This window comes from Ranitomeya variabilis, chromosome 6 (assembly GCF_051348905.1).
Source record: "Ranitomeya variabilis isolate aRanVar5 chromosome 6, aRanVar5.hap1, whole genome shotgun sequence".
In the NCBI taxonomy this organism is placed as follows: Eukaryota; Metazoa; Chordata; class Amphibia; order Anura; family Dendrobatidae; genus Ranitomeya; species Ranitomeya variabilis.
In genome coordinates, this window is record NC_135237.1 from 159,764,227 (window position 1) to 159,775,934 (window position 11,708).

Below are 11,708 nucleotides of genomic sequence, written 5' to 3' on the forward strand. Positions count from 1 at the left end.
TTCATTATTTACCATAATGTAATGATTACAATTAAACTTTCATATATTATAGATTCATTATCCACCAACTGAAATTTGTCAGGTCTTTTATTGTTTTAATACTGATGATTTTGGCATACAACTCCTGATAACCCAAAAAACCTGTCTCAATAAATTAGCATATTTCACCCGTCCAATCAAATAAAAGTGTTTTTTAATAACAAACAAAAAAACCATCAAATAATAATGTTCAGTTATGCACTCAATACTTGGTCGGGAATCCTTTGGCAGAAATGACTGCTTCAATGCGGCGTGGCATGGAGGCAATCAGCCTGTGACACTGCTGAGATGTTATGGAGGCCCAGGATGCTTCAATAGCGGCCTTAAGCTCATCCGGAGTGTTGAGTCTTGCGTCTCTCAACTTTCTCTTCACAATATCCCACAGATTCTCTATGGGGTTCAGGTCAGGAGAGTTGGCAGGCCAATTGAGCACAGTAATACCATGGTCAGTAAACCATTTACCAGTGGTTTTGGCACTGTGAGCAGGTGCCAGGTCGTGCTGAAAAATGAAATCTTCATCTCCATAAAGCATTTCAGCCGATGGAAGCATGAAGTGCTCCAAAATCTCCTGATAGCTAGCTGCATTGACCCTGCCCTTGATGAAACACAGTGGACCAACACCAGCAGCTGACATGGCACCCCACACCATCACTGACTGTGGGTACTTGACACTGGACTTCAGGCATTTTGGCATTTCCTTCTCCCCAGTCTTCCTCCAGACTCTGGCACCTTGATTTCCGAATGACATGCAAAATTTGCTTTCATCAGAAAAAAGTACTTGGGACCACTTAGCAACAGTCCAGTGCTGCTTCTCTGTAGCCCAGGTCAGGCGCTTCTGCCGCTGTTTATGGTTCAAAAGTGGCTTTACCTGGGGAATGCGGCACCTGTAGCCCATTTCCTGCACACGCCTGTGCACGGTGGCTCTGGATGTTTCCACACCAGACTCAGTCCACTGCTTCCTCAGGTTCCCCAAGGTCTGGAATTGGTCCTTCTCCACAATCTTCCTCAGGGTCCGGTCACCTCTTCTCGTTGTACAGCGTTTTCTGCCACATTGTTTCCTTCCAACAGACTTACCATTGAGGTGCCTTGATACAGCACTCTGGGAACAGCCTATTTGTTGAGAAATTTCTTTCTGGGTCTTACCCTCTTGCTTGAGGGTGTCAATGATGGCCTTCTTGACATCTGTCAGGTCGCTAGTCTTACCCATGATGGGGGTTTTGAGTAATGAACCAGGCAGGGAGTTTTTAAAAGCCTCAGGTATCTTTTGCATGTGTTTAGAGTTAATTAGTTGATTCAGAAGATTAGGGTAATAGGTCGTTTAGAGAACCTTTTCTTGATATGCTAATTTATTGAGACAGGTTTTTTGGGTTATCAGGAGTTGTATGCCAAAATCATCAGTATTAAAACAATAAAAGACCTGACAAATTTCAGTTGGTGGATAATGAATCTATAATATATGAAAGTTTAATTGTAATCATTACATTATGGTAAATAATGAAATTTAACACTATATGCTAATTTTTTGAGAAGGACCTGTATATATTTTATAAAAGAAAAATACACAAAGTACTGATTATATAGCACATTGACATCTGTCTATCTATCTATCTATCTATCTATCTATCTATCTATCTATCTATCTATCTATCTATCTAATCTATCATCTATTATGTTTCTCATCTATATCTATGAACATCTGTAATACCTAACATTCTTAAATTTCTGTTTCTGTTCTGTTGTTGTATTTCATTACATACGTGTCACACTGATAGCACATGGGCAACACATGGATGCCACATGGATGTGACACATGGACACACGGACACAGACAGCAAACGGATACATGGATGTCACACTAATGTCACATACGTACATATGGATGGCACACGGACATAGACCACGTATCTAACTAGTACTGTTTATTACAGTACAGGAATCACCAGGACATGTAAAGGGGCCTTACTGAAAGTGCAGCTACCTTGCGAAAATAAACTTTATCCCTCCCAGGAGCTGCCTGCCTTCATTCATAGATGTGGTGCTCAGACTGTCGTGAGTCACTGCTTACGGCACTGTGAGTGGAGGTTGTAATCATGCTCTCTGGGACATCAATGACAGCCAGCTCTGCACTGATATGCTGCCAGGCCAACTAAGTGAAGAAAGAGCAGAGCATGACTACAACCTCAGCTCAACTTCAGTATATTGAACGGTGTCTGTAGCCACTTCACCAGTTTTAATAATGGGAGCGGCTTTCAACATTGCTGACAATACAGTGTGCAGAGGCTGAATTCACATTCTGTATTTTGATTGATATCTGTTTCTACAGCGTTTCAGTGCAGAGCCTGCTGTCGTTCATGTCCAAGAGTGTGCTTATAGCCGTGGCTCACAGTGCTGTGAGTGTTGACTGAAGCCCTCTATGACTGGAAGCAGGTGACCACTAAGAGGAATAAGGCTCATTTTCTCTCAGTACGCAGCTACATTTTCAGTAAGGTGGACTTGGAGCTTAGCAATGCTACTTACCTTCAGATGAAATCACATCATATTGATATTTCCAGCAAAAAGATACCTCGGATTATAATACTATAGTCAAGTACACTAATCAGAAGGTGCTATAGTGGTATCTAAATTAGTACTAATGGGAAACAGGTTCAACGTGAAAGCAGATATTTAAACATACAAAAAGACACGTATGCAAGAACAATGATAGAAAACTTTATTAGTACATATAAAAAGTCAATAAAATATTGTAGCCAATAGTGCTTAGTGAGCCAAAAATAGCAACAAAAGGCGTCACCAACAGGAGGGCAAGATATTAACAAAAATAAATAAATAAACACATAGCAAGACCACAATGGGATGAATAGGAAAAAAGGGATCGTACACAAAGGGTTAGTATAAAATAGTTACCAGAGATAAATATAAATAAGTATAAATATATACCCCAGTGTTAGGAACCAAAAAATCCTAAATATGTAAACAGTGATGGAAATGGATTCTGGACCATGGGTAAGAATAAAGGTGCATAGTGTAAAGACTTAGGGGAAATAAAAAAAAAAAAAAAAACAACAACCCACAAGCCAAGTCCTAGCTACCCAGGTACATGAAACCCAAATGTACAACTAAATCAATCAATGTGGTCAGCATAAATAAGTATGAATGAATCTTACCAGCACATGTAAGGACATGGGGGAATTCCCCCTGAGGAAGGCACTCTGCCGAAATGCGCATAGGGGTTGCGGCGTCTCCACACATGTGCTGGTAAGATTCATTCATACTTATTTATGCTGACCACATTGATTGATTTAGTTGTACATTTGGGTTTCATGTACCTGGGTAGCTAGGACTTGGCTTGTGGGTTGTTGTTTTTTTTTTTCCCCTAAGTCTTTACACTATGCACCTTTATTCTTACCCATGGTCCAGAATCCATTTCCATCACTGTTTACATATTTAGGATTTTTTGGTTCCTAACACTGGGGTATATATTTATACTTATTTATATTTATCTCTGGTAACTATTTTATACTAACCCTTTGTGTACGATCCCTTTTTTCCTATTCATCCCATTGTGGTCTTGCTATGTGTTTATTTATTTATTTTTGTTAATATCTTGCCCTCCTGTTGGTGACGCCTTTTGTTGCTATTTTTGGCTCACTAAGCACTATTGGCTACAATATTTTATTGACTTTTTATATGTACTAATAAAGTTTTCTATCATTGTTCTTGCATACGTGTCTTTTTGTATGTTTAATTACCTTCAGATGAACCCTGTATCTGCACGTAAATAGCATTATCAAAGGTGACATGTTAGCTTTAAATTCTGTTTGCAGAAATCTTCCTTGCTTGAGACTTAAGTAACAAGAATTAATAACAGCAGACATTCATTAACTTTTTATAGGTAATACTGTAACAACAAATCCATGGATCCATAGGTGGGTAGATATAGCTAAGAGTCAGACATGAAACTGCCCCTTTACCAAATTAGACTCCATGTTTCCTTCAATTTTTTTATTTCAGCTTCTGTGCAATTAAAAGCTACATATGGATGCAATTACCTGTGTTGTCATCTACCATCATGTGAATCCACATGTAGCATGTAAGCGTAATTAACAAAAGCTGGAAAGAATGAGTCACGCTTCCTGTAGAAGTTTAGAAAAGACAGAGAGGACTTGTATAATGATGCAATAAGACAACTTGCACACAAAATATGGATTCATTTGAACAGTTTCTCGTAGGTCAGGAAAACAACAACCACATGCAGGTTAGCAATTTTCATCTTAGTTAAATATAATGTACTGTGTATACACCCTAGAAATTTTAAGTTTACAGAAGTATTTTGAGAAACAAATGACTAGTCTGTCTGGTCACAAAAAACTTCCTTGTTCTATAGTGATTTGATTTATAGTAATAGTCTGTAGATAGTATTTTTTTATATATTTTGTAGGGATTCACCCTTTCTGGTAGGCATTAGGCATTAGGCCTTAGGTAGCATTCACACAGACAATGCGGTCATAGTCCAAACATGTGCAGTTTTGTTTTTTTTATAAGCGGGCACAATCAAAAAACAGTACTTAAATGGGATTACCTAAATGCATATCCATTAAATCATATACAGTTGTGTTGAAAAGTTTACATACCACGGCAGAATTTTTGCTCTCTTGGCCTTTTTTCAGAGAATATGAATGATAACACCAAAACTTTTTCTCTACTCATGGTTAGTGGTTGGATGAAGCCATTTATTCTCAAACTACTATGTTTTCTCTTTTTATATCATAATGGCAATCCAAAACATCCAAATTACCCTGATCAAAAGTTCACATACCCTGGTGATTTTGGCCTGATAACATGCAAAGAAGTTGACACAAATGATTTTTAATGGCTACTAAAGGTAACATCCTCACCTGTGACCTGTTTTCTTGTAATCAGTGTGTGCATAAACTCCGAGTGAGTATCTTTGATCCAGACAGACTCTTGCATCCTTCATCCAGCCACTGATGTTTCTGGATTGTGAGTCATGGGGAAAGGAAAAGAATTGTCAACGGATCTATGGGGAAAGGTAGCTGAACTGCATAAAACAGGAAAGGGATACAAAAAGATATCCAAGGAATTGATAATGCCAGTCAGCAGCATTAAAACTGTGATCAAACAAGTGGAAAATCAAGGCTCTGTAAAACCAAATCCAAGGTCAGGTAGACCAACAAAAATGTTGTCCACAACTGCCAGGAAAATCGTGCGGGATGCAAAGAAAAGCCCACAAACAACATCAGCTGAAATACAAGACTCTCTGAAAACTAGCAGTGTGGCTGTTTCAAGATGCACAATGAGGACGCACTTAAAGAAAATGGGCTGCGTGGTCGAGTCGCCAGAATAAAGCCATTACTGCGCAAATGCCACAAAGTATCTTGCCTACAATCTGCAAAACAGCATAGAGACAAGCCTCACAATTTCCAGAACAAGGTAATTTGGAGTGATGATGAGACCAATATTGAACTTTTTGTCCGCAACCATAAATGTTACATTTTGGAGAAAGGTCAACAAGGCCTATGATGAAAGTAACACCATTCCTACTGTAAAGCACGGAGGTGGATTGCTGATGTTTTGGGGATGTGTGAGCTACAAAGGCACAGGAAACTTGGTCAAAGTTGAAGGAAAGATGAATGCAGAACGTTATCAACAAATACTGGAGGCAAATTTGCACTCATCAGACCAGAAGCTGCAACATGACAACGATCCAAAACACAAGGTCAAGTCGACCTGTTATTGTCTACAGCAGAACAAAGTGAATGTCCTGGAATAGCCATCTAAGTCTCCTGATCTGATCATTGAACCACTCTGGGGAGATCTCAAGCACACAGTTCATGCTAGACAGCCCAGGAATTTACAGGAACTGGAGGCATTTTGCCAAGAAGAGTGAGCAGCTTTACCATCTGAGACAATAAAGAACCTCATCCACATCTACCACAAAAGACTTCAAGCTGTCATTGATGTTAGAAGGGGCAATACACAATATTAAGAAATGGGGTATTTGATCAAGGTCATTTGGGTGTTTTGGGTTGTCATTATGAATTAAAAAGAGAAAACACAGTGATTTGACAATAAATGGCTTCACCAAACCACTAATCATGAGTGGAGAAAACATTTTGGTGTTATCATTCATAATCTCTGAAAAAAGGCCAAGAAAACAAAAATTCTGCCTGGGTATGTACATTTTTTAGCACAACTGTACAAAAAGAAAAGAATATATGCACAAACTTAGGGATCACCAAATGTTAACAATTTCTATTAGACAGCAACAAACAGAATTTTTTTAAAACACTTAAAAGGCATCCAGATGGACTACTAAAGTTGATCCACAATGTAAAGTGCAATAGTCATAATTAGGGTTGAGCGACCTTTAGTTTTTTAGGGTCGAGTCGGGTTTTGTGAAACCCGACTGTCTTAAAAGTCGAGTCGAGTGTAATCGGCCGACCACCGTGAAAAGTCGGGTTTCGGACGAAACACGAAACCCAATGAAGAAATTTTTTTAATATTATTTTTTAAATTTCTCTCTCTCTCTCTCTCTCTCTCTACGCTGATTTTCCACATCGCTCCCAGAACGCTCATTTTACACTTTGCACATCGCTGTAATGCACGCGAAAAAAAATGTTTGTTGTTGTGTACGCCCCCTAACACCTATGTCAGCACTCTACCGCTCCTTCATTGGCTGCAAAAATGGCGCTAAACGCGTCATACAAAACGCGACTTTCGCGCCTAGATCGCGTACCGCATGGCCGACCCCACACAGGGATCGGGTCGGGTTTCATGAGACGCCGACTTTGCCAAAAGTCGGCGACTTATGAAAATGAACGACCCGTTTCGCTCAACCCTAGTCATAATCCTAGCAGTCATATTATAACAATGTATAAAAAATATGATAGTCAATATTTATTCAAAATAATTGCTCCTTGTGGAGTTCATTTAGAGTCCCATGCCAAAATGTAGTGATTCTTAAACCCTATCAATGCTGTGCTCAAAATCAACATAAAGAGAAATAAGTTCCAATAAAATAAGTATATATCTCTCACTAGTAGAATACAATGATAAGCAAATAATACAGTGGGTATGGACAGTATTCAGACCCCTTTAAATTTTTCACTCTTTGTTTCATTACAGCCATTTGGTAAATTCAAAAAAGTTCATTTTTTCTCATTAATGTACATTCTGCACCCCTTCATTGGTGTCCAGTTGTGTTTAATGAAACTGATAAGACTTGATTTGGCAAGGCACACACCTGTCTATATAATACCTCACAGCTCACAGTGCATGTCAGACCAAATGAGAATCATGAGGTCAAAGGCCAAGGAGCTCAGAGACAGAATTGTGGCAAGGCACAGATCTGGCCAAGTTTACAAGAGAATTTCTGCAGAACTCAAAGTTTCTAAGAGCACAGTGGCCTCCATAATCCTAAAAGGAAGAAGTTTTGGACCATCAGAAGTCAGAGATGCAGTAGGGAGATGGTAGAAAGTTCCACAAAGTCAACTATCACTGCAGTCCTCCACTAGTCTGGCCTTTATGGCAGAGTGGTCCGGCGGAAGCCTCTCCTAAGTGCAAGACATTTGAAAGCCAGCATAGAGTTTGCTAAAAAAACACATGAAGGACTCCCAGACTATAAAAAGTAAGATTTTCTGGTCTGATGAGATGAAGATAGACCTTTTTTGGTGATAATTCTAAGGGGTATGTGTGGAGAAAACCAGGCATTGCTCATCACCTGCCCAATACAATCCCTACAGTGAAACATGGTGGTGGCAGCATCATGCTATGGGGGTGTTTTTCAGCTGCAGGGACAGTACGACTGGTTGTCATTGAAGGAAACATGAATGCGGCCAAGTACAGAGATATCCTGGATGAAAACCTCTTCCAGAGTGTTATTGATCTCAGACTTGGCCGAAGGTTCACCTTCCAACAAGACAATGACCCTAAGCACATAGGTAAAATAACAAAGGAGTGGCCTCAGAACAACTCTGTGACCATACTTGACTGGCCCAGCCAGAGCCCTGACCTAAACCCAATTGAGTGTCTCTGAAGAGACCTGAAAATGGCTGTCCACCAATGTTCACATCCAACCTGATGGAACTGGAGAGGATCTGCAAGGAAGAATGGTAGAGGATCCCCAAATCCAGGAGTGAAAAACTTGTTGCATCATTCCTAAGAAGGCTCATGGCTGTACTAGCTCAAAAGGGTCATTCTACTCAATACTGAGCAAAGGGTGTGAATACTTATGACCATGTAATATTTCAGTTTTTCTTTTGTAATAAATTAGCAAAAATTACTATATTTCAAGATGGGGTGCAGAGTGTACATAAATATGAAAAAAATTAACTTTTTTGAATTTACCAAAAGGCTGCAATGAAACAAAGAGTGAAAAATTTAAAGGGTCTGAATACTTTCCGTACCCACTGTATATCATAGAAAGTTCCAGTGCAAGAAATAAAAGCACTAAATTCCTATACATATATGCTATCAGCACAATGCAAGCAATAAGCACATGGTAATGGAAAGAAAAATGATAACCTAGCAGAAAATGAGGCATCACAATAAGAAAGCATGGGAAAAAGTCAGGAAACATTTAGAGGGGTTGAACAATACTAATGAATGAGTTCAAACCCATGTGCAAGGAGCCGGCTGAAAAGGAAGCATGAAGCCATGCGTATCGACACTTAATGTGTGTTCCTCAAGGTAAGTTAATCTATGGGTAGAAAGCTCATCTACAAATACTGATAGTAATTAAATTAATAATCATTGGATTCATACCAGCTGATAGGCAGCAAGACAAGACGATGCAGTCTCATATTCGGCGTTCTATGGACTGACTATGCACGTGTCATAATATCCGGTTTGCCGATAAACACTGAGAAGCCACGGATTTCCACCACGCATGCGCCACACAAATCGTGAGGCAGAGGTGAGCATGTACTGCATAGGTTCATGCTATAATAAACCGGAAGTTCACTTCCCATGTGAAGACGATTTATTGCTCATGCGCTAGTACGAGATAATACAACTGCGTCTGCGTTATGGTCCCCCGGAGAGCCAAGTGCATATACAGCAAGCAAATATCAAATGGGATAAAAACAATAATACAGCCCCATATTATATGTTCTACGTAGGTTTTACGACATAATACGCTAGAGTTTAATTCACAAATATGAACGATTTTATAAATATGGAATAATGCAAATGTCCAAGTACCTCAGATAAGCAAGTACACTGCTCAAAAAAATAAAGGGAACACTTACACAACAGAATATAACTCCATATAAATCAAACTGTGAAATGGAGTGGTTCTGCAGGTGGGGACCACAGACCACGTCTCAGTACCAATGCTTTCTGGCTGATGTTTTGGTCACTTTTGAATGTTGGTTGTGCTTTCACACTCGTGGTAGCATGAGACGGACTCTACAGCCCACAAAGCTGAAATTGAGATCAGAAGCCATGTCATGTTTGGAGAGCCCCTGATGTGCCTAAACAGTGGAACCCCCCAATCCTAACCCCAACACACCCCTAACGCTAATCCCAACCCTAACCATAACCTTGACCACAAACCTAACCCTAACACACCCCTAACCCTAATCCCAACCCTAACCATAGCCCTAACCGCAAACCTAACCCACCCCTAACCCTAATCCCAACCCTAACCCTAATCCCAATCGTAACCCTAACCATAACTTTAGCCCATACCCTAACCCTAACTTTAGCCCCAACCCCTACCCTAACCCGAACCCCATCCCTAACCCTAAAGGGAAAATGGAAATAAATACATTTTTTTAATTTATCATTTTTCCCTAACTAAAGGAGTCATAAAGGGTGGTTCGATTTACTATTTATAGTGGGTTTTTATAGCGGGTTTTTATGTTTGGCAGCTGTCACACATTATAAGACAGTTTTTATTGCAAAAAATAGTTTTTGCATCACCACATTTTGAGAGCTATAATTTTTCCATATTTTGGCACACAGAGTCATGTGAGGACTTGTTTTTTGCAAGACGAGCTGACGTTTTAATTGGTACCATTTTCAGGTACATGACTTTTTTTATTGCTTTTTATTTCGCTTTTTATTTTGTTTGGATGCACTGTATACACACATCCAAGAGCATCACTGGAACGTCCGTCCCATCCTGGGACCCTTGCACCTTGTTTTCTCTTGCAAAATGCTTTTCTCGATGTATAATATTTTGGAACATCTGAATATTATAAAGTCCTTGCAAATAGATCTGCATGACATAGGAGAAAGAAAGCTGTCAATGTTGTATTGAGTGGTTGAGCAGCTCTTTCCTCTGCATTGTTGGGAGTAAAATAAACTCGTTGTCCATTTTCAAGATGGAAACAGAGATGAATTACAGTTGGATGTCTCTCACGGCTTTATTACTACTTTTTGGAAGGCAGAAAGAACAAAATCCAGCATTTCACAATTTTTTTTTTTAGGGGGGGACGTTTACACCATTCCGCGTGTGGTAAAATTGATAAAGCAGTTTTATTACTCGGGTCAGTATGATGATAGCGATACCTCATTTATATCATTTTTTTATGTTTTGACGCTGTTATAGAATAAAAACTATTTTATCTAAAAAATAATTATTTTTGCATCCTTTTTTCTAAGAGCTATAACTTTTTATTTTTTCAGTGATAGAGCTATATGGTGGCTTGTTTTTTGCGGGACAAGATGATGTTTTCAGCGATACCACATTTATTTATATCCGTCTTTTTGATTGCGTGTTATTTCATTTTTTTGTTCGGCCGTATGATGATAACGCATTGTTTTTTTGGCTTGTTTTTTTTTTAATGGTGTTCACTGAAGGGGTTAACTAGTGGAACAGTTTTATAGGTCGGGTCGTTATGGATGCAGCGATACCAAATATGTGTACTTTTATTGTTTAGATTTTTTTGTATTCAAATATTTATTTAATGATAGAATAAATATTGCTTTTTTATTATTATTTTTATTACTTTTTAAAACATTTTTACAATTACTTTAATTTTTTTTTATTTCATTCTTAGTTTTACACTTTGACTTACTATGGGACACTCATTTTGTGCAGGCTGATCGCTTCTATAGCATTCAGATCTGCATGCTATAGAAGCTGTCAGCGCTGAAGCTTCTGTGCACTAACCTTAGAGACTTCCTGACATACACTGCGCATGACAGGAAGTCTTTCAGCTCTGGAGACCCAGATGTCATCATAACGACATCGGGTCTCCATGGCAGCGATCGGGACCCCGCGGCATGCCGTGGGGTCTCTGATCCAAAGGCAGAGGTGCTGTCAGCCCCTTTGCCGGCTCCGGAACGCTGCAATCATGTTTGATTGCAGTGTTCCGGGGTTTAAAGTGCCGGGAGCGGTCCGTTAACGCTCCTAGCACTTACTGCTGGGTGTCAGCTATGACAATCAGCTGACACCCAGCCCCGATAGGCTGCACACCACCAGTGTGCGCGGCCAATCGGCTATGACGTACTATCCTGTCCATGGTCAGATAGGCACAGCCCACATGGATGGGATAGTACGTCAAATGTCTGAAAGGGGTTAATAATAAAGACCTTCATTTAAAAACTGCATTATGTGCTTACTTGTGTTATATTTGTCTAAATTTAAATTTGCTTGGTGATCTGAAATATTTAAGTGTGACAAACATGCAAAAGAATAG